Source organism: Schistocerca nitens, chromosome 7 (assembly GCF_023898315.1).
Source record: "Schistocerca nitens isolate TAMUIC-IGC-003100 chromosome 7, iqSchNite1.1, whole genome shotgun sequence".
NCBI classification, from domain to species: domain Eukaryota; kingdom Metazoa; phylum Arthropoda; class Insecta; order Orthoptera; family Acrididae; genus Schistocerca; species Schistocerca nitens.
In genome coordinates, this window is record NC_064620.1 from 184,248,477 (window position 1) to 184,273,736 (window position 25,260).

Sequence of the window (25,260 nt, forward strand, 5' to 3'; positions counted from 1 at the left end):
CGAGCGTTTCTAGGCGCACAAGTCCGGAACTGCACTGCTGGTACGGTCGCAGGTTCGAATCCTGCCTAGGGCATGGATGTGTGTGATGTCCTTAGGTTAGTTAGGTTTAAGTAGTTTCTAAGTCCAGGGGACTTATGACCTCACATTTTACGTCCCATAGTGCGTACTCATTTGAACCATTTTTATGGAATGATTCGGCGATCTGGCCCATACAGCTGTACAGAATTGTCTCTTCGTTATTATTACGTACTTCATTTTCTTACATGACGTCGAGGTTGCCTTCAATAGCTATTTCCAGCAACAGTGGCACGGACGGGTGCTAAATGCCGATCACAAATTGTTACACGCGAAATGTACACGTGTCCAATTAGACATTGTGTCTGTTCTACTGAAGTTTCGGTTCAAGCCCCACTTCTTGCACTTTTTTTAGCACTGGACATTCCTACGATATTTCTGATATGTCTCACTTGGATATATTAAATTATTGATTATTTAACTTGAGAAACGATTTTTCTGAGAATTCATCAGTTAGGAAAATAGTACAGATTGCAAAAAAGAAAGCACTGAGAATAATATCTGGTTTCTTCAACAGTTATCTTACGAGCCAAACCATTATAACCACTGGCTTTCAGAGACCGTCTCTTTTACCATTTGAATACATGAGACATATATCATTGACAATTTTTTTTCCGCTTTGTGGTGCTGAGAAACAACAGCGGATGGTGTTGTACGTTGGAGCACTTTTCAGACTTCCTCCTACAAGCAACCCTGTAACAGAAGCTTAATATATTTCTTTATTCGGTTTCGAAATTATAGCATTTCTTGTACGTGTGCGCGGTCTTCTTATGAAATTACAAAAATTACTCCGGAAGAGTAAGGTTTTTCCTAATGTCGAATACTGTCCAAGGTACAACATCGCCATTTGCTTAGAAACTGAATATCCAGCTAAAATTGAAAAGTTTTGCAGACGAAATCTTGTCATACCGTTTTTAGTAGTCTGTGTGCTGCAGTCATCATCAGTAAGTGAAATAAAATAAAGGAGAAGTATTACAAGAAGTCAGTTGGTTGTTATGAATGTGAAATCCTTCCTCCAAACATGTCATAATAATATCACATGTCTCACGGTAGTCAGTGTGAAATTAAATTGAAGAAACGAGGCTCCCTGCTTACTTCTCATTGTGGAAATGTTGCACGTTCCCTAAAGGATTTCGCTTGAAAATATAATGATGCTTTGTGGTCAACCAGAAAAGTTAGTATCTCTCAAAAGGAAATATTAGCAATATATAAGGCAATCGCTCGAAAGCATGTTACCTCATTATAGGGAAAATGATCACGTTTAGCGCCATGAAATTTAATAACTGCCAGCAGCGTGCAGTACAATATTCTCAAAATTCCTCTCGGTATTTTTAATTATAAGTACGAAATGAAGTAACGCGGTCTTTCACAGTAATGACACACTACGTCAAGCTTGAAAATACCATAATGCAGAGAATTTTCTCACAAAGTAAAACATCCGAGCGAAACAAATGTAATGAATAAGCGTGCCGTTTGCTAGAGAACAGGGACGGGCAGTTTGGCTGTTTACTTCGCTCCCGTGTCATTCAAAGTGCGGCCCAAAAATTCTCTGGAGTATTGTACCGCAGGCTGCTGTGGAGCTATACGGAAACGCGCATCAATAATGCATGTAATTGCAAACAGAGTCTGCACTATGGAAGAGTATTTGCGAGATGTCTTATTCATAACATTCGCAAATTAGTTTGGCTTTGATTTGAGATTCGTTGCTGAAACGCAACGAGCAGTGCTGCGAATGGCGGGTGCAGCAGCCGCCGGTGATTGGAAATTTCGAAACAGTTCCATTAATTATTCAGACTCCGTTCGTATCACGTTTCATTGATGAAAAAAAGCCGAAAGCAACAGCTCGCAGTATTTAACAAGTTCTCTAAGAGAATGTTCAAACCAAACTAATTTAGTCTTTATTGAAGTGCACTAAGTCTTCGTGTAAGACGAGACGTGTATAATCTTGACGGAAGCCTGTCGTATTCAGTGAAGAGCTAAGCATGCTATCTAGTGGGTATGCCGTGAACGTCTTGCAAACTAAACTGTAACAATGATCCTCAGCGCCACATTTAGGATCTAATTACAGATCAGTAGGTTCAACCTGTGGTTAGAGTCCTGAGGAGCGAAATTTTATTGTAACAATTTCACAAAAATAGCAGTTTAAAGCAGTTTTCGAGTAGTAGTACCTATAGGTCAGCATTCAAGATTATTATTAAACTATTTAAAATTTTACTGTAAAAATAAAAGGAATTGAATTTATTTAGGTATAAGTACGAATTATTAACATAGCTTTGAATAGCTATATTCAAAAAAGTTACAAGCTGATATTCACGTCTAAGTTAGCATAGCGCACGTTTTACGGTGAATTTGACATCCACCCAAGATTAACGTTCATTTCTTATAACAACTTCTGCGATCTCTTATGAATGTAAATAAATATAGCGTCAATTCAATGAAATTCATGGAAATTTGTATTTCATGTAGACAGTAGAGAGATTTCCTGTCTGCTGCAACAGTTCATTGTTCTGAATATGGATGCCCGTCCAAGAGTATGCCTATGTCTCTTCCTGTTTTTTGAAACGGTTATTGGATACCATTAAGAAGTATTAGAGATACTTTTTCACGAAAATGTCCGCTGTTCAACTGCCGGTGTTGTATGAGGACTACCTGTAACTTCTTATAGTTTCAGATCTAGGTCATTTGCCTACCGCGATATTGTGTAAGCGTCATTCGCCCGTGACACAGCAGGAGCATTATTCTTAGGGCTGATACTTAAGTTCAACTCGATATCGTCAGTACGTAAGTGGTAATTACCAAAGTGTTGCACACATGAAATATTACTCCATACAGAGTGAAAAACAACCGATAAATAACACAGTCTTTGGTAAATCTATGTACAAATGTTTCCATATTATCCCCAATCCTCAGATGACTCATTGGCATCTATTTCTGAGGTAGTTTCCGAAACACATTATTGCACTGTTTGAGACGTAGAGAAATAAGGCCATAGTGTAAAATAAATGACTTAGTTATCACACTAAAATTTTTTTCACTACCTAAAAACCAAAACAGTCGCTACCACTGACATCGTTAGTAAAACTGATATCGCATGTATCAGTGTTACTTACTGAGCTGTTAAGCCCCAAAGACATAGTCAACATACGACTAATCGAGTAAAATGGTCGCATACATCATGACGCAACATCTCTCTCCCGTCTTCCGATAAGACAGTTTGCTGTGTAGCTATTGCCAGTGACGTCAGTGTTCGAGAGTCAAACAATAACGGCACATTTCCATGTTCGTTTACGTAGCAACGTTAATGTAGTTTTATTTCAGGCTTAAGGCCAATTTGATATTTAACTGAGTGGGATAGTGAAGGGAGTTTTCCACGAAATGGAATTTATTTATTCGTGCAATTCATGGTTCATAATGATAGAACGGTGTTGATATGCCGATGGCAGTAGTAGACAAACACATCCTAAATACAAATTAAGCTCTATGTCATTTTGATGCATATCAAACGATAATATCTGAAGTGGTGTGAGAAATTCGTATTCATTAAAGAAACGATTTGCTACAGAAACTAGCCCTTTGCAATGATGCGCTTGAACCTCCCATTTTGATTTACATAGCTCATATGTATCAGAACAGTGCTTTCGCATGTGAAGTTCAGTGCTATTAGGTCATGGGATCTATCCTCACAAAACCTGTCATAAATATGCGAATAAAAAATCATTCTGACATATAACTAAATGTTAGCAACTTTACGCAAGATTTCAAAGCAAAGAACGAAAATTTTGAGTAAATGTTTGTAACCTGATTAGCAAGCTTCTCGAGAAACGTATTTCCGAGCAGTCTTCTGCAATTGTCAAATGTGTAGGTGATGTCACAATATAGTCAACTTTTGTGAGCCTACTTTGAAATTTAGATTAAAATAATAAATCAGCTTGTAACACGTATCGGACGAACAAGTGTCGATCGTGAGCCTGCTGCTAATAGTGGAATACTAAAAGTGATTTATTTATTCTATTAAGCAGTCTCTTGAATCATATTCTTTAACATTAAAGAAATAGTATACCGAGTAGCTGCACGTTACGTGACAGCGCAGCTACTTTTCCAGTACTACGGCCAGTGCCGAATGAAAAGTCCTCACTCAACCGAACAACCTTTATTTACCATCCATGCAGTACAGTAGTGACCCAGTGGCCAGTCCTGGTTACTAGGCAGTGCGTGATGTATCCTGAGACGGTGGCGGGCTGCGTCAGTCAGTGGCTTCGCTGACAGGTTGTCAGATCGACAGTTCAGCATAACCTCGTGCCTCCTGGACTGGTCTACACCGAGCCCGGCCCTCAGCGGCACGTAGAAAGCGCGCAGACCTGACGTCGAACCCAGGGCCCTTGGAGGGACTGCGGTGTTAGTCGGTGACGGATCTAGCTTGAAACACAGAACCATCAGCTGTAACATGCGGCTTGAAAATATGCGGCTTTGCCATCTATTTGAGCGCTGCTCTACGCACTCGACTACATCCATATTTCGCAAGCCAGCGTGTGGTGCAAGGTACATTGTGTGTTACTATTTCTTACCTCTCTTCCTTTTACACTTGTGTATGGTTTGCGGGAAGATCGGATTCTGATAAGCCTGGCGTGCTCGTTTCTATATAATTTTGCCTTCACGGTCTTTTCACGAGATATACGTAACAGGAAGTAACATGTTGGTTGACTCTTCTATAAACGTATGCTCTCGGAATTTCAACAGTAGACCATACCGTGATGCAGAACGCCTCTCTTGCACCGTCTGCTGCTATAATTGACTGAGCACCTCCGTGCTGTTTCCTTGTTCGCTAAATGAATCTGTAACGATCATCTCTATTACCTCTTCACAACCAATCTGGTACAGGTCCCACAATGAGTATTATTCAAGTTCTGGTCGAAAGATTGTTTTTTAAGCCATTTCCATTGTTGATGGGCTACATTTCTCGAGGTTTCTGACAATGAATCTCAATATATCATCTACCTTACCCAAGGTTAATTTTACGTGGTCGTTCCACTGCGTATCTCTCCACACGGATACTCCTAGATGTTTTGTGGAAGTAACTGCTTCCAGTCCTCATTCTGCAATTTTGTGATTATACATTAAAGGTTCGGTCTATGTATTGACAACACAACATTTTTTAATGTTGATGGTCAATTGCCATTCCCTTCACCTCGCGTAGGTTCTCTGCACCTATTCCTGCATTTCACTATAATTTTCCTAGCGCCGTGACGTCACTGTATATAACAGCACTATCGGCGTAAAGCCTCATGGAATTTCCAACGTTATATGCAAAACCATTTATATAGGTTGAAAATGATTTGAACCAACAAATTCTGGGAGGTTGCACCGAGCATCAAAAACAAAATTTTTCTCTAACTTCATAATTCTCTGTTAGCGTTATTTAACCCGATAGAGTGGTTATTCACACATCAGTTGTATTGACGGATCTGTCGTAACAGTTCCTGTTGTACTCTTCAGTTGTAATAGTTGTTTCACATTCACATTTAGTTTTACCTCCTGACCGATCACAGTACTTCTTTAGTAATGGACCGATACACCTGGAGTGAGTACACTGATAAGAGTTGGTGCTCACTACATAGCGATGGGGTCTTAAAAATTCGCAATCCACATATTTGGATTGCGTTTAATCCACTTGCCACATTTACTGACGCTCATCAATTTCGGATGTACGTAAATACGTTGGCAGGTGTTACTGGTGACTATATTTATTGGTCATGCCTCCTACCTAGGCTATTATGTAGCCAGGATTATTAAAGGTTCCACAGCAGAGCATTGACAGAATTGATGGATGACCTGCCACTCGCTATAAGACACAGCACGTGGCTCCACCATGAGGGGGCGTCAGCACATTTGAGTTTTCCTGTGCGTCGGCTCTACACGAGCAGAGCTGGTCCTGTACCAAGGACTTCTTGAGCCCCTTTTTTCACGCCCTGGACTGTTTTGTCTGGGGAGAGATGAACAACATCGTTTACAGAGCTCCTGTTGAGTAAAACAGGTTCTGGTTGTCCAGACAGTAGCAGCAGCAGCAGCAGCAGGAGACAATCCTGCATTCTTTGACTGTGTTAGGCAGAAGATGACCCGTCGGTCTTCCCTCAGTTTAAAAGTCAATAGAGGCATTTTTCTGATAACTGTTTCCTCTTAATGTAGTTGTCACTTAATAATAAAGAATTTAAAATTGTTTGTGTTTCTTTTTGTCTAGCGTAAGTAAGATTTTGATCTCCTCGTACAACGGTGCCTCACAGGAAAGCACATAACAAATACTGTTCTCAGTGACACATGCAACCTGACAAAGTTTATTGGTTTAATTAATTTTCATTCAGAGAAAATCCCCTCTACCGGTTAAAAAATCCTCATAGGAGAAGATTACGTCAGAAAAAATATTTGTTCCTGTGTCCCGCGCAACCTCCCAGTGTTTATCTGTTTAAATAATGTTAACGCTTTATATGTATTACGAAAAATAATGCACATATAACACTCACTTCGAAACGACGTCTGTTACTTTTATATCTGAAGACTTCCATCTTTTCAGAATGACACCCTGTGGCGTTCTCCAGAAACTCTTCAATCCAGTCACGTAGCTGGTCTGATATTCTGAACGCTAGTATTGTGTTTATTATGTGGCTGCGTGGAAGTGTGGCATTTGTTTCGCATCTACTTCTATTTTTTTAATTAATTTCTTTTTGAGTCGTCAGTCTTCTGACTCGTTTGATTCGACCTCCCATGAATTCCTTCCTATAACAGCCTCTTGATCTCAGGGTAGCACTTACAACCTACGCCTCCAATTATTTGCTGCATGTATTGCAATCTATGTCTTCCTCGACAGTTCTTGCCCTCTGCAGCCTCATCTATTACCACAGAAGTAATTCTCTCATGTCTTAACAGCTGTCCTGCCATCCTGTCCCTTCTCCTTGCCAATGTTACCTACATATTCCGTTCTTCTCCCATTCTGCGCAGAACATCCTCAACCCTTACCTTATCTGTCCACCTAATTTTCACCATTCGTCTGTAGCATCACGTTTCAAATGCTTCGATTCTCTTCTGTTCCGCTTTTCCCACATTCCATGTTTCACTCCCATACGACGCTTTACTCCAAACGCACATTCTCAGAAATTTCTTCCTCAAATTAAGCCATATGTTAGTTGCTAGTTGACTTCTCTTGTCCAGAAATGCCCTTTTTACCAGTGTTAGTCTCCTATTGATGTCCTCCTCGCTCTGCCCCTCAACGGTTATTTTGCTGCCTAAGTAGCAGAATTCCTTAACTTCATCAAATTCGTCGCCATAAATCCTGATGTTAAGTTTCTCGCCTCTCTCATTTCTGCTACTTCACATTACTTTCGTCTTCCTTTAACTTTTGTCGTCCTTCGACTTACTCTCAAACCATATTCTGCACTCATTAGACTGTTCATTGTATTCAGCAGTGTACTTATTCATCACTTTCACTCAGGACAGCAATGTCGTCAGTGAATCTTATCACTGATACCTTTCCACATTGAATTTTAATTCCACTTCTGAACCTTTTATTTCCATCATAGCTTCTTCGACATGCATATGGAACATTAGGGGCGAAACACTACACCCTTTTTAATCCAAGTACTTCGTTGCTGGTCGTCCAATCTTATTATTCCTCCTTGGCTGTTGCACATGTATGTTACCCGTCTCTCCCCATAGCTTATATATATTTTTATCAGAATTTCGAACATCTTACACCATTTTACATTGTCGAACACTTTTTCCAGCCCGGAAACGCCTATGAAAGCGTCTTGCTTCCATTACCAACCGCAACGTCGCAATTGCTTCTCAGGTGCCTTTAGCATACCTAAAGCCAAACTGATCTTCACCTAACCTATAATCAATTTTCTTTTCCTTTGTTCTGTATATTATTCTTGTCAGTAACTTGAATGCATGTGCTTTTAAGCTGATTGTGCGATAATTCTCGCACTTGTCAGCTCGTGCAGTCTTCGGAACTTTGTGGATGATATTTTTCCGAATGTCAGATGGTATGTCGCCAGACTCATACATTCTACGCATCAGCGTGAATTGTCGTTTTGTTGCTGCTTCCCCTAACCTGCCTTCCTTGATCTTAAGTCCTACAAAGCTCTCTTAAATTCTGATTCTAACACTAGATATCGTACCTCTTCAACACCTACCCCCCTTTCTTGTTGTACCACAGGAGACAAATCTTCCCCCTTCATAGAAGTCTTCAATGTACTGTTTCCCCCTATCTGCTCTCTCCTCTGTATTTGCGCGTTGCACTCTTAATGTTACCACCCTTGCTTTTAATTTTACCGAAGTTCGTTTTGACCTTTCTATGTGCTGAGTCTGTCTTTCCGACAATCGTCTCTTTTTCGATTTCTTCACGTTTTTCATGCACCCATTTCGTCTCAGCTTTCTCGCACTTCCTATTTATTTCATTCATCAGCGACTTGTATTTCTGTATTCCGGCAATTCCCTGATCATTTTTGTACTTCCTTGTTTCATCGATCATCTGGAATAATTCTTCTGTTATCCATGGTTTCTTAGCAGTTACTTAACTTTGTACCTATATTTTTTTCTTTCCAACTTCCGTGATTGCCGTTTTTCAGAGTAGTCCAGTCCTCTGCCTACTTAGCTATTCCTTATTGCAGTATATATAGCCTTAGAGAACTTCAGACCCCTCGTCATTTCTTTGTACCTCAATATTACAATACTCTGCATACTGATTCTTCCTGTGTAATATCTTAAACTTCAATGTACCTTGCATCACTACTAACCGGGATCTGAGTCTATTTCTGTTCCTGGGTAAGCCTTAAATCTATTAACTGATTTCGCAATCTCTGCCTGATCATGATGTAATCTAACTGAAATGGCCCCGTATCACCCGACCATTCCAAGTATACCTCCTCATCTTGTGATTCTTGAACAGAGTATTTGCTATTACGATCTGAAATTTATTACACAACTCAATTAATCTCACTCCTTGTCCTAAGCCTCTATTCTCCAGTAACCTTTTCTTCTAGTAATTCCCCTACAGCTGCAATCCAGTCCCGCATGACTATTAGATTTCCATCTCCTTCTATGTACTGTATTACCCTTTCAATATACTCACACACTTTCTCTATCTCGACATCTTCAGCTTGCGATGACGGCATGCGTACCTGAACTATCGATGTCCGTGTTGGTTTGCTGTCGATTCAGATAAGAACAGCCCTATCACTGCACTCTTCACAGTAACACACTCTTTGCCCTACCTTCCTATTTATAGCCAATCATACTGCCGTTATACCATTTTCTGCTACTGTTGATATTACCCTATACTCATTAGAACAGAAATCCTTGTCTTCATTGCATTTGACTTCAGTTACCTCTACTATATCAAGATTGAGACTTTGCATTTCTTTTTACAGATCTTGTAACTTCCGTACCACACTTAGGCTTCTGACATTCCACGCCCTGATTCGTAGAGCTTTATACTTCCTTTGATTATTCAATCCTTTTACTATGGTCACCTCCCCCTTTGACATCCGAATGGGGCATTATTCTGGAATATTTTGCCAATGGAGAGAACATCATGACACTTACGTGTTGTAATTGCCCGAAAATGAACCATGGAACAATTATTGTCAAATGCTTCTAATCAGGACCAATGTGCCCTTACTCTTTTATTAGCTGCGAAACGACAAACATCGGCAGACATACATCGGAGAATGAAGAATGTGTATGGGGCAGCATATCTGTCGAAAACGTCGGGAAAACTGCGACAAAGGGTACTGCTGACTCGTGTTAACTCACATCCCCGTCCTAAAGTAGAAGACAGTGGGAGACAATCGAGCACCCGCCCTATAATCCCAATGTCACCTCATGTGATTATCACACCTTCGGTCCTTTAAAAAAAAAGGCCTTAAACGGTTGACAATTCCTGTCGGACGAGAATGGGCAACAGGCAGTCATGAACTTCTTCACGCAACAAGAGATGGTTTCACCAAACAGGTACCTCAAGCAGGCGCGTCGGTGCGAAGATTGCCTCAGTGCTCAAGGAGATATTGCCCTATGGGCATAACGATTCTGGAGTATGCGGCCTTCGAACTGAAACTTTTGATTGCCCCTTATTGACTGAAGCTTAATGACAAATAAATTGAGAGTACTTGTAAAATGATAATAATAATAATAATAATAATAATAATAATAATAACTGGAACAAAATAATGTGCAATCAGAAGAAGAAGAAAATACAGTAATGGACTCAAACATCCAAGAGCAAACAAATAAAGAACAACACGCATCAATTAAACAATCAGAGGAAAACGAAATCTTAAGACAGCCACCAGAACAAGTACAAATAGAACACGAAGTGACACACATGTTAGATATAGAAGAAAAATTTCAGCTGACATATATAGAATACAAAGACACAAATACAGACATTAGACCATTCTTGCATAGACCGCAAAATAACCCACAAGTCGAAACAACAATAAAAACTATCAACACAATCATACACAAGAAAATAAATGAAAACACAACTATGGAAGAGATACAACTACTGGTTTATATAGGAGCACTCACTACACTAAATATACACACTAGGCAGAGATCAGAACCAACCAACACACAGAGGAAACCCACAAAACCAGCATGGCAACACAGGCTACAGATCAGAATAGAAAAACTGAGAAAAGACATAGGACAGCTAACACAATTTATAAGAAATGAAATGTCAGAAAAAACGAAAAAGGTTAGGTAAAATCTCACAACAAGAAGCGATAGAGCAATTAGCTGAAAAGAAGCAGAAATTACAAGCATTGGCCAAAAGACTTAGAAGATACAAAAAAATTGAAAATAGAAGGAAACAAAACCAAACATTCAACACAAACCAAAAGAAATTTTACCAGACAATAGGTAACACACACATTAAAATAGACAATCCACCAAATATAACAGAAATGGAACACTTCTGGAGCAACATATGGTCAAACCCAGTACAACATAACAGGCATGCACGGTGGATACAAGCAGAAACAGGCACAAACAAGTTGATACCACAAATGCCTGAAGTAAAAGTTTTGCAACATGAAGTCACGCAAGCAATTAATTCTACTCACAATTGGAAAGCCCCTGGTAAAGATAAAATAGCAAATTTCTGGCTAAAGAAGTTCACCTCAACACATTCACATCTAACTAAATTATTTAAGTTACATTGCAGACCCATACACATTTCCTGATAAACTTACACAAGGAATAACTTATCTGAAACCTAAAGATCAAGCAGACACAGCAAACCCAGCTAAATATCGCCCCATAACATGCCTACCAACAATCTATAAAATATTAACTTCAGTCATTACACAGAAATTATTGACACATACAACACAGAACAAAATTATAAATGAAGAACAAAAATGCTGTTGCAAAGGAGCACGAGGATGTAAAGAGCAACTGTTAATAGATGCAGAGGTGACATATCAAACTAAAACTAAACAAAGGTCGCTACACTACGCATACATTGATTACCAAAAAGCTTTTGATAGTGTACCCCACTCATGGTTACTACAAATATTGGAAATATACAAAGTAGATCCTAAACTGATACAGTTCGTAAACATAGTAATGAAAAATTGGAAAACCACACTCAATATCCAAACAAATTCAAATAATATCACATCACAGCCAATACAGATTAAGCGTGGAATATACCAAGGAGACTCATTAAGTCCATTCTGGTTCTGCCTTGCTCTGAACCCATTATCCAACATGCTAAATAATACAAATTATGGAAACAATATTACTAGAACATACCCACACAAAATCACACATTTGCTATACATGGATGATCTAAAACTACTGGCAGCAACAAATCAAAAACTCAACCAAGTACTAAAGATAACAGAAGTATTCAGCAATGATATAAATATGGCTTTTGGAACAGACAAATGTAAGAAAAATAGCATAGTCAAGGGAAAACACACTAAACAAGAAGATTACATATTGGATAACCACAGCGACTGCATAGAATCGATGTAAAAAACAGATGCCTATAAATATCTAGGATACATACAAAAAATAGGAATAGATAGTACAAATTTTAAAGAAGAACTAAAAGAAAAATATAGACAAAGACTAACAAAAACACTGAAAGTAGAATTGACAGCAAGAAACAAGACAAAAGCTATAAAGACTTACGCTATACCAATATTGACCTACTCATTTGGAGTAGTGAAATGGAGTAACACAGACCTAGAAGCACTCAATACACTTACACGATCACAAGGGCACATATATAGAATACATCACATACATTCAGCAACAGAAAGATCCACATTAAGCAGAAAGGAAGGAGGAAGAGGATTTATCGATATAAAAAACCTACATTATGGACAGGTAGACAATTTAAGAAAATTCTTTATAGAACGAGCAGAAACTAGCAAAATACACAAAGCAATCACTCATACAAATACATCGTCTACACCACTGCAATTTCATAACCACTTCTACAACCCTTTAGATCACATAACATCAACAGATAAGAAGAAAGTAAATTGGAAAAAGAAAACACTACATGGCAAGCACCCGTATCATCTAACACAGCCACGCATCGATCAAGACGCATCCAACACATTGCTAAGAAAAGGCAATATATAGAGTGAGACAGAAGGATTCATGATTGCAATACAGGATCAAACAGTAAACACCAGGTATTACAGCAAGCATGTTATTAAAGATCCAAATACCACAAAAGATAAATGCAGACTTTGCAAACAACAAATAGAAGCAGTAGATCACATCACAAGCGGATGTACAATACTAGCAAATACAGAATACCCCAGAAGACATGACAATGTAGCAAAAATAATACATCAACAGCTTGCCTTACAACAAAAAACTTATAAAGCAACACGTTCCCAGATACAAGTAAGCACCACAAAATGTACTGGAGAATGATGAATACAAATTATACTGGAACAGAATCATTATAACAGATAAAACAAGACCACATAACAAACCTGACGTCATATTCACCAATAAAAAGAAGAAATTAACACAACTAATCGAAATATCCATACCCAATACAACAAATATACAAAAGAAAACAGGAGAAAAAATTGAAAAATACATCCAACTGGCTGAGGAAGTCAAGGACATGTGGCATCAGGATAAAGTTGACATTATACCAATTATACTATCAACTACAGGAGTCATACCACACAAAATCCACCAGTACATCAATGCAATACAGCTACATCCTAACTTGTATATACAACTACAGAAATCCGTAGTTATTGATACATGTTCAATTACCCGAAAGTTCCTAAAAGCAATATAACATATACCATATAGTTAAAAGGAAGTCACGCTTGGTCAAGGTCCGCGTGACTTTCCATTTTTGACCAGACATAACGTCTGAGAAAAGAAATAAATAATAATAATAATAATAATAATAATAATAGTGTATTGACTGGCATTGTGAGAAGTGTCTTGCACTTAGTTCATGGTCGCTATGGCCTTCGATACCTTCTTACCGTCTCGTGACCGTGAATACTATTTGTCTTCAGAATGAGATTTTCACTCTGCAGCGGAGTGTGCGCTGATATGAAGCTTCCTGGCAGATTAAAACTGTGTGCCGGACCGAGACTCGAACTTGGTACCTTTGCCTTTCACGGGCAAGTGCTCTACCACTGAGCTACCCAAGCACGACTCATGCCCCGTCCTCACAGCTTTACTTCTGACAGTACCTTGTCTCCTACCTTCCAAACTTCACAGAACCTCTCCTGCGAACCTTGCAGAACTCCTGAAAGAAAGCACTTGTCCGCGAAAGGCAAAGGTCCCGAGTTCGAGTCTCGTTCCTTCACACAGTTTTTATCTGCCAGTAAATTTCACCATCTGTCTTCCTACACAGAAATATGGGTGATTCTAACAAGTAATTACAGGTTCCGGTTGTCACGAGAACGAGACAGCATTTTACTCCAGCAAGATAACCAAACCGAAAAAAAAAAAACGTAATGCAGATATCATAACTTCAAGTAGCAGAGCCACTTCATAAGCGCGCTACTACATATAACAAACATTACATATATTGCAGCTTTGATCTCTCGGTGAATAGTTACAAGATTAACTTGGATATTACAACATAAACTGAATGCAATTCAGTTAAATATAACAATATTTTTCTGATATTTTATTTCGATTGCTCCGGAATATAAATCATTTTAAACAGAAATTTCAACAATCACAATCGTCTCCATTATCTCCGTTGAACAGGGGTTGGTTTAGGTATTCCGAAAGTGTCAAGCGGTTTTGTGAGTAAAACTGAGACGCATGAAGAAGGAATGAAGGTGCAGTAGTGGAAGGAATTATCGACTGACGGAGCTATCTGGTATGCGCTGAATAAGCCGCGTTCGAGACGATACTGGTCGACATGCGCCGTGGTGTCGGCAGCGGTGTAGGGTAATATCGGGGCGCACGGCTCGGCAGGATGGAGAAAGCGCTGCAGCCACTCCAGCTCCAGCTCCAGACGGCGGAGCCGTTCTTCCGCCGCATTTCTGCCCAAGGACGTCGCCCGTCGCGCTGCTGAAGGCAACGAGTGCCCGCAGTCTCTGCTAGTAGAACTCAGGGCCAGGCCTTCGCAAGGGAGGCGCGCTCAGGCCATGTCTACGGAGGAACACCGTGAGACGCGTTCACCCGATTACTGAACTCCGGTCACCCTAAGCTACGGGCAAGAAAAGCTGGAGGAGACGCAGTGTTACATCTACTACGTATCGACACCAATCTCTGCTAACTTTAATAGCAATGTAGCATTGCCAGGTAGTCAAAGCTAGTCTACTGACTAGTCTCATGCTGCCTGCAACGGCATATTCTCCTGTGTGAGCGTCCCCGTTCCAAGAGGAGAACACGGCGATTCCCCAGAAACTTAGATGAATACGTGTCAAGATAAACGACCGAGAGTCTCGGCTTATCTGTAGATATTTCACCGCATGATCGTTATTGTGAAACCCAATTTTAATTATACGGTCAATATAACTTCCTTGTGTCCCCTATCATGAAATGAAACGTTTTTGTAGTAAGCTATGAATATAGATAGATAATGGAAAAAAATTAATCGGTTTCGATCATGGGACCCAAAAGTGAAAGACCGTGACGCAAGCCACTGTGCAAACAGGTGGGCTGTGCCGAGCTCGCTGAAAGGCATCTAAATTGGGTCGCAAATTTTGATGGAATTTTTGTAACGGCGACTGGAACGGTCGCAGGTTTGAAGTGACGGAAAGCGCGCCGGGACCCGCGGAGCGGCCCGCTAACAACAACACAACGGGAGTGGACGGACACGACCAACGAAGGACAGAACGAACAAGAAGAAGATGTAAACAACGGAGTCAAAAGTAAACCTAAGAACCACATCCATTCGTACACAGAACAAGAAAGTAAATAAGCTGTCAAAGGCGAGGCGATGTGTCCGGAGACGACCGCAAGGTTAGACTGGCTGGCTGAGTGAGAGGCAGGCGCTTAAATAGTCTATCGGGGGCGTCGCTATTGGCCACGGAAACCACGTGTTCCACTGTGGCGCCCTCACACTAAATGCGGACCAGGAGACGCGCGCTGCCACAGCTTACGACGCAATGGTGCACAGACCTCTAGTGGCCTTCGACGTCCATGACGTCTGGCGGGGATTCAAATTCCGCGGCGCGCAGTACCAGAGGAATTTTTCTCTGAAATGCTCAAGTATCTTCGGATAAGCCGTGATACGTGTCTGCATATTTTGGCTTCTCTTCCACTGAACGATGTTTCTGGGATTTGGGTTATGGTACGTGCCGCGTTCTCCTTATCAGAATAGGACTTTCATCTGATGCTAACATACGCAATTATTTGTTGTGTATATTGCAATATCTTTCCTCCTCCACTGTCTCTCCCTCTGCAGTTCTTTCTGGTATCTTAGAAGTTATTCGCTACTGTTTTAGTAGTCTTGTCCTTTCTTCCCGTCTGTGTACCATGTACCGGGTGATCAAAAAGCCAGTATAAATTTGAGAACTGAATAAAACATGGAATAATGTAGATAGAGAGGTACAGATTGACACAAATGCTTGGAATGACATGGGGTTTTATTAGAACCAAAAAAATACAGAAGTTCAAAAAATGTCCGACATATGACGTTTCATCTGATCAGAATAGCAATATTTAACATAACAAACTAAGACAAAGAAAAGATGATGTTCTTTACAGGAAATGCTCAATATGTCCACCATCATTCCTCACCAATAGCTCTAGTCGAGGAAGAATGTTGTGAACAGCACTGTAAAGTGTGTCCGGAGTTAAGGTGAGGCATTGGCGTCGGATGTTGTCTTTCAGCATCCCTAGAGATGTCGGTCGATCACGATACACTTGCGGATTCAGGTAACCCCAAAGCCAATAATCGCACGGACTGAGGTCTGGGGAGTGGTGGCCGAGCACACGATCATCACCATACGACGCGCGCAAGAGATCTTTCACGCATCTAGCAATATGGGGTGGAGCGCCATCCTGCATAAACATCGTAAGTTCCAGCAGGTGCTTATCAGCCAGGCTGGGGATGATGCGATTCTGTAACATATCGGCGTACTTTTCACCCGTCACGGTAGCAGTTACAAAACCAGACTCACGCATTTACTCGAAGATAAAAGGCCCGATAACGGTAGATGTGGTAAATCCAACCCATACCGTGACTTTCTCGTCGTGCAATGGAGTTTCCACGACAGTTCTAGGATTTTCGGTAGCCCAAATTCTTCAGTTCTGGGAGCTGACAGACCCTCGGAGCGTGAAATGAGCTTCGTTGGTCCACAACACGTTACTCAGCCAATCGTCATCTTCCGCCAACTTTTGAAATGCCCACACCGGAAATGCGCACCGCTTCACAAAATAGCCAGGTACCAGTTCATGATGCCGATGGATTTTGTACGGATAACATCGGAGGGTACGCCTAAGTGCCAACCAAACAGTAGTGTATGGAATGCCGGTGCGACGTGCGACTGCACGAGCGCTGTCTTCCCCGTGCATAGATGAACCCGCTACAGTCTCCATTTCTTCCTGAACTCTCAGCAGCATTGCGCCTTGTGCTCGGTCGGCCACTACGGGGTCTGTCTTCTAAACAACCCGTGGCTTCGAACTTCGAAATCATTCTCGCCACAGCTGCATTTGTCAATGGACCTTTACCCGTTCGAATCCCATTCCTAAGGCGATAGGATCGTAACGCTGAACTAGCACATTCCCCATTCTGATAATACAGCTTGACGAAAAGCGCCTTTTCAGGTAACGTCAACATGCTGCGACTGCTGGCACATCTGCTTCTCTCTCTCATTATAGCTCCTTTTATACACGATTTTCATGCGCAGTCACTGACGTTTCGCTGTCCAGCGCCATCTGTCGGACATTTTGTAAACTTTGTTCTTTTTTTGGTTTTAATAAAACCCCATGTCATTCCCAGAATGTGTGTCAATTTCTACCTCTCTATCTACATTATTCCGTGGTTTATTAAGTTTTCGAATTTATACTGACTTTTTGATCACCTGGTACATTCCCTTCCTCGCCGATTTTGCAAAGAATCCCCTCATTTCTTATCTTGTCATTCCATCTAATTTTCAGCATCTATCTACACCACCTAATCTCAGACACTTAAAGTACTTTTTTCTCAGGTTTTGCTTCAGTCCATTTGTATTCAGTTCTGTGCTTCAAACGGATGTTCTCAAAAATTTCATCCTCAAATTACGGTCGATCTTTAATACTAGACTTAGTTTGGCCAGAGAAGCTCTTTGCCTGTGCTAGTGTGCTTCCTACGTCCACCTTCATTCTTCTGTCTTGTGCCACTTTGCTAGCAAGGAAGCAGAATTACTTAATTATTTTTAATTTATGATACCGAATTTTGATAAGCTCATTCTTAAGCTTTCAGCTTTCATCGGATTACCCTCTGGCTGTATACTGTACTCTATACTCTCTTCATTCCCTTCAGTAGATACTATAATTCTTCACTTTCACAAGGATAGCAATGTCATCATCGAATCTTTATTGATATAATCTCACCTTTGCTCATGTACATATTGCATATTACTTGTCTTTCCACATATTTAATACCTATTTTTCTGACAATTTCAGACATCTTTCACTATTTTGAAACATCGAATGCTTTTTCTAGATCGAGTAATCCTATGAATGTGTCTTGACTTGTCTTAAATCTTATTTCCATATTAAGAAAACCCTCTCTGGTGACATTATCTTTCCTAAAGCCAAACTGATCGTTATCTAAAAAATCCTCAGTTTTCCATTTATCTGTATATTATTCTCAGCAACTAGCATCTATCAGTTTTAAGCTTACTTTGCGACGGTTATCGCATTTATCTGCTATTTTCTGTACAGACGAAAATTTTTAATTTTTCTCCATATTCACATCTATATTTCACGTGGCATATTCCGTAATCAAAATGCACGTATAGTCCCCAGAAATAGCCTTCTAACGCGTTGGTGACAGTAACGGTTGTGAATTGCCAAGCAAAGATGTAAGAACTGCTGAAAAGAGTGCTAACGCCGCAACAGTTATTACGAGAGCGACCCGAAAAGCAATGCCTCCGGATTTTTTATGTGAAAAAACTGAAATCATTCTGAATAAAACTAATATTATTAACATTTTACGTCTTCATGCTTACATATTTATTTCTCAACACAATCACCGTGACATGTCTCCTAATGGCGGACACCTTAAGTGACTAGTTCAATGCCTATCCCCAACAGGCGGTTTAATCAGCAATGTTCAAGGTCATGAGGATGCAGAAGGCAATGGAAACCGCTTCATTAAAGACACACAATGTTTACCCACAGGACATGTGGCCTGTAATTGAAAAAGTGTCATGATGATCTCTCCATTTGCAATAAATTCGGTAACAGTCCCCCATTCGGATCTCGAGGCGGGGACTGCCAAGGGGTAGAAGACCACGAGAAAAAGATTGAATAATCAACGAACGGATAACGTTCTACGAGTCGGGGCGTGGAATTTCAGGAGCTCTGTGATACGGAAGCTAGAAGATCTGAAAAAGGAAAAACAAAGGCTCAATCTTGATATAGTAGAGGTCAGTGAAGTCAAATGGAAAGAAGGATTTCTGGTCAGATGAGTAAAGATCAACAGCAGCAGAAAATGGTATAAAGGGAGTATGAGTGGCTATGAATAGGATGGTAGGGCAAAGAGTGTGTTACAGTGAACATTTCAGTGCTAGTGTTGTACTTATCAGAATCGACAGCAAACCAACACAGACAACTATAGGTCAGGAACACATGCGGACATGGCAAGCTGAAAATGAAGAGAGAGAGAGAAAGTATTTGAGGATAATTGGAGGGTAATGCAGTACATAACGGGACATTATAATCCAGTAGCCATGATGGACTGGAATGCAGTTGTAGGGAAGGAGAAGAAGAAAACGTTACAGGAGAATATAGGCTTAGGCTATGGAATGAGAGAGAGAAAAGATTGAGTTCTGTAATAAATTTGAGCTAGTAATAGCGACTACTCTGTTCAAGAATCACAAGATAAGCAGGTATACTAGGAAAAGGCCGGGTTATGTGGGAAGACTTCAGTTAGATTACGTCAGGATCAGACGGACATCCCGAAATTAGATAAGATTGTAAGGCTTATCCAGGAGCGGATAAAACTCACATCACCATATAGTAGTGATTTAGAGTAGACTGAAATCCAGGAGATTAGTATGGAAGAATCAATACGCAAAGGAGTGGGGCAGGGAAGTACTAAGGGATGACGAGACACGCTTGAAGTTCGCTAAGGCTATAGATACAGCAATAAGGAATAGCTCAGTAGGTAGTACAGTTGAAGATGGACGTCCCTAAAAAGGGCAATTACAGAAGTTGGAAAGAAAAACGTAGGTACAAAGGAGACAACAACGAAGAAACCATGAGTAACAGAAGAAATGTAAGTTCATCGATGAAAGAAGGAAGTACTAAAATGTTCAGGAATACAGAAATACAGGCCGCTGAGGAATGAAAAAAATAGGAAGTGCAGGAAAACTAAGACGAAATGAGTGCGTGAAAAATGTGAAGAAATCGAAAAGCAATATCTTCGGTGATATTAAAAGCAAGGTTGGTAGCACAGAGGGTGCAACAGAGATTCCACTATTATTGCAGACGAGAGGGTGGATAAGTGGAAAGAGTATACTGAAGACCTCTGTGAGGGGGTAGATTTGTCTGATATGATAGAAGATGAAACAGGAGTCGATTTAGAAGGGATAGGGGATCCAGTATTAGAAACAGAATTGAAGAGAGCTTTGGAGGACTTAAGATCAAATAACGCAGAAGTAGTAGATAACATTCCATCAGAGTTTCTAAAATCATTAGGGGATATGGCAACAAATCGACTCTTCAAATTGATGTTTAGAGTGTATTAGTCTGGCAATATACCATCGGACTTTCGGAAAAATATCATCCACACAATTCCGAAGACTGAAAGAGCTGAAAGGTGTGAGAATTATCGCACGATCAGATTAAAATCTCATGTATCAAAGTTGCAAACAAGAATAATATACAGAAGAATGGAAAAGAAAATTTAGGATGTGCTAAATCACGATCAGTTTGGATTTGTAAAACGTAAAGACACTCGAGAGGCAATTCTGACGTTGTGGTGGATAATGGAAGCAAGACAAAAGAAAATCAGATAGAAAAGGAAGATGCGGATATCACTGACAAAGAGAAGGCACAGGATGATAGGACATCTGCTAAGTCATCAGGGAATGACTTCATTGGTACTATGGGAGCCGTAGAGGGCAGAAACTAGGACAGAGATTGGAATACATCCATCAAATAATTATAGCTGAAGACGTTCGTTGCAAGTGCTACTCTGAGATAAAGAGGTTGGCACAGGAGAGGAATTTGTGACGGTCGCACAGAACCAGTCACAAGACTTATGACTTACTCAAAAACTGTAGGAGGCTGCATGATTCAGACTTCCTGTTTTACGTGACGAATGTCATCTTGCCCTATATGTTGAAAAATGTGTATCAGTTTAGACGAGTAGGAAAAATAACCTTATAACATAATTTTACTGTACCGTGACGCCCTGCTTAACATCGTCATGTCGATTAAATATCAGAGCGCAATGCTGCAAAGCGACATGAAATTTGTCGAGCAGGTAAACTTAGTTGTAGGAGAGGAAAATGGTCGATTTCAGTTTGTGTGATTATTCTGGGAAACGTGTAGCTCATCCATAGAGGAGACCGCAAACAGAATTGTTATACGAGCCATGCCATATTTGGGATTCCCATCAGGTCAGATTGTCGAAAGACATCGAACCGGTTCAGAGTGCACTGTTTGGTTTGTTAGCGGTACGTTCCATCAGTACACCAGTGTTACAGAAATTCTACGTGAATTTAAACGGGAAATCCTGGAGGGAAGAAGAGGTTCTTTTAGGAAAACTTGATGATAAGGATTCGAGAACCGACTTCAGCAACATACTGCCGATCAAACCTGCTGCCACCAATTTACGAGGGGTGGGAAAAATTATGGAAACACCAAACACACGACACCATTACCATGCCCAATACTACACTCCTGGAAATTGAAATAAGAACACCGTGAATTCATTGTCCCAGGAAGGGGAAACTTTATTGACACATTCCTGGGGTCAGATACATCACATGATCACACTGACAGAACCACAGGCACATAGACACAGGCAACAGAGCATGCACAATGTCGGCACTAGTACAGTGTATATCCACCTTTCGCAGCAATGCAGGCTGCTATTCTCCCATGGAGACGATCGTAGAGATGCTGGATGTAGTCCTGTGGAACGGCTTGCCATGCCATTTCCACCTGGCGCCTCAGTTGGACCAGCGTTCGTGCTGGACGTGCAGACCGCGTGAGACGACGCTTCATCCAGTCCCAAACATGCTCAATGGGGGACAGATCCGGAGATCTTGCTGGCCAGGGTAGTTGACTTACACCTTCTAGAGCACGTTGGGTGGCACGGGATACATGCGGACGTGCATTGTCCTGTTGGAACAGCAAGTTCCCTTGCCGGTCTAGGAATGGTAGAACGATGGGTTCGATGACGGTTTGGATGTACCGTGCACTATTCAGTGTCCCCTCGACGATCACCAGTGGTGTACGGCCAGTGTAGGAGATCGCTCCCCACACCATGATGCCGGGTGTTGGCCCTGTGTGCCTCGGTCGTATGCAGTCCTGATTTTGGCGCTCACCTGCACGGCGCCAAACACGTATACGACCATCATTGGCACCAAGGCAGAAGCGACTCTCATCGCTGAAGACGACACGTCTCCATTCGTCCCTCCATTCACGCCTGTCGCGACACCAGTGGAGGCGGGCTGCACGATGTTGGGGCGTGAGCGGAAGACGGCCTAACGGTGTGCGGGACCGTAGCCCAGCTTCATGGAGACGGTTGCGAATGGTCCTCGCCGATACCCCAGGAGCAACAGTGTCCCTAATTTGCTGGGAAGTGGCTGTGCGGTCCCCTACGGCACTGCGTAGTATCCTACGGTCTTGGCGTGCATCCGTGCGTCGCTGCGGTCGGGTCCCAGGTCGACGGGCACGTGCACCTTCCGCCGACCACTGGCGACAACTTCGATGTACTGTGGAGACCTCACGCCCCACGTGTTGAGCAATTCGGCGGTACGTCCACCCGGCCTCCCGCATGCCCACTATACGCCCTCGCTCAAAGTCCGTCAACTGCACATACGGTTCACGTCCACGCTGTCGCGGCATGCTACCAGTGTTAAAGACTGCGATGGAGCTCCGTATGCCACGGCAAACTGGCTGAAACTGACGGCGGCGGTGCACAAATGCTATGCAGCTAGCGCCATTCGACGGCTAACACCGCGGTTCCTGGTGTGTCCGCTTTGCCGTGCGTGTGATCATTGCTTGTACAGCCCTCTCGCAGTGTCCGGAGCAAGTATGGTGGGTCTGACACACCGGTGTCAATGTGTTCTTTTTTCCATTTCCAGCAGTGTATGTAGGTTAACCGTTGGCGTTCAATGAAGCTTCCAGTCGTCTCTGAACGGATGCACACAGCTCTGGTATGGTTATGAAAGGAATCTTATCCTAGTTCTCCTGCAAAATAGCGGCAACTTCAGGAACATCGATGGAGCTGGACCGCGATCACACACACTTATATCCATAGCAGACCACAAAGGTTGAGTACTGTAGAGGCCTGTTGACGGTAGTGGCCAGGAGAGACACGACAATTCATCCTCGTGCTCAGGAAACCAGTCCTGGTGAACAGGGTACCCATCGTCTTGGAACTTAGCATCACCATTATGGAACAAACTTTGTGCCAAAGGATCAACATAATCAGCCAGAATGGTCACATAATCCTTTTAAAGTAATGTGACCTTGCGGAGTAACTATGTGACCCATGAAATACCACGACAAAGCCGCCCAAATTGCCACAGAACGCTCTCCACCTTTAACTATGGGTGTGAAACTCGGACAGAAGCTGGAAACTGTGTGAAAGAAGAATCATACAACGAAATGATTTTCTGTTATTGCCTATAATACTGTTTTGGCACCGCGTTTTCCCTTTACGGGCAATGACATCATCGATGTGGTTTTGTAATTCCAGCACACCCTACAACTCCCTTGCTTATGGGGAACCCTTCGTGTTGCTTTGGTGCTGACAGGGTTCGCGAGTGCGACATTCAGTTCCGCAGTAACTTTTGCAGCTGTAGCACTCGTATTTAGTCGCAGGTACCTTCATGTCTGTTATGAACACTCAGCACACACTTTCGCCCACGTTTTGACATAGGGGATGATGTTTATCTGCTTTCCCAGTATTCGATACGGTGCCCCTTGAAACAGTGTCTCTTGCTTACTAAAGCACATTCCATACGAGCACTTCCAATTTCCCCATGTTCGAATTCACTGAGCAACGACATAATGCACATTTGCAACGTATTACCGCGTATATATATATATATATATATATATATATATATATATATATATACTCAGGACTCAGAGAGAAATACACAGTGTTTCGATTTTGGCTGCCTCCTATTATGAGTCGAACAGGAAAGAGAATGTACCAGTTATAGTACAAGGTTCCCAATGCGGTGCACAGTATGGTGGCTTGTGGGTGTAAATATCTGCTGAAGTTCGCTCGGTGAGACATTCAGTGCACATAGACTTGTTGCTGTATGAAACTTCTTGGCAGATTAAAACTGTGTGCCCGACCGAGACTCGAACTCGGGACCTTTGCCCATCGCGGGCAAGTGCTCTACCACATTGTTGCTGTATGCTTACGGAGGATTCTCGGTTGTGTGCCTGCGATAAGGATGTGTTACACAAATGTGGACGAAATTAAATTTTCTTGCGTGGTAACACTTCATGCGTTTGAGCTGATTTCCTCCAACCAGAGCGCTCAAGGCCCCGATCGAACCGTTCGCCATTGCCAAACTGTCCATACACTTGTTCAGTTCAGTTCCAATTCCGTGTCTGGATTTTGTTCTTGTTGTGTTTTGGATCCCGAATCATAGACCTCGCAGTTTGATGATAGTGTAATGCACGCGTTTCATGAATAGCACTAACCAAACACTACGCGTACTTCCGCAGAAGAAGCGATTCGGCGTCACAGATACAGGTATCATAAACACAGAGATCGGGAACATTAGGCTGAGTTTCTGAAGGCTGCAATTCATCGTTCCGACTGGTTACCACACTTACAAATATAACTACTGAACCAAAGGTTGTGGCGTATTAACCCCTCCAGTAGCGGTTCGAGTCTCGTCACATAAATGTAGCAATTTTCTTAAATTTCTAAACCTCATAGAAAAGTGTATGACTTTGCCGCGTCACATTCATAATCATATTCAGTATTTTACTTGCTCTTATTGTTCTTCCAACCACCCATTTTTGGTTTGAAATCCTCCTGCGTCGCCTATAATTTCAACCACTTGCCAAGGAGGACTGCTCTTCCATTGGTAACGTGGCAGCTCGTCTAGCCAATGTGAGGATACTTTCAGATAACTAGTGATGGCGAGAAATTACATTTGCTTTTAACGCTGAAAGCATGTTTTTCTTGAATTTGCTCGTAGAAGGTATCTTCAATCCTCATGAGCAAAGCGATCGTGATTTTAGATCTGTGGTTTTCTCCGATAGATCGCACATAAGGAGGTCGTGGCCATCTGAGTACATGAGTGTATATTC

At 41.6% G+C, this 25,260-nt stretch overlaps 1 protein-coding gene across 1 annotated transcript in view; it reads left to right on the forward strand.

Annotated features, from left to right (window-relative positions):
* The window catches only part of LOC126195526 (germ cell nuclear acidic protein-like), a 98,463-nt gene that overhangs the window by 56,205 nt on the left and 16,998 nt on the right, over positions 1-25,260 (forward strand). The gene's annotated exons all lie outside the window — the stretch shown is intronic.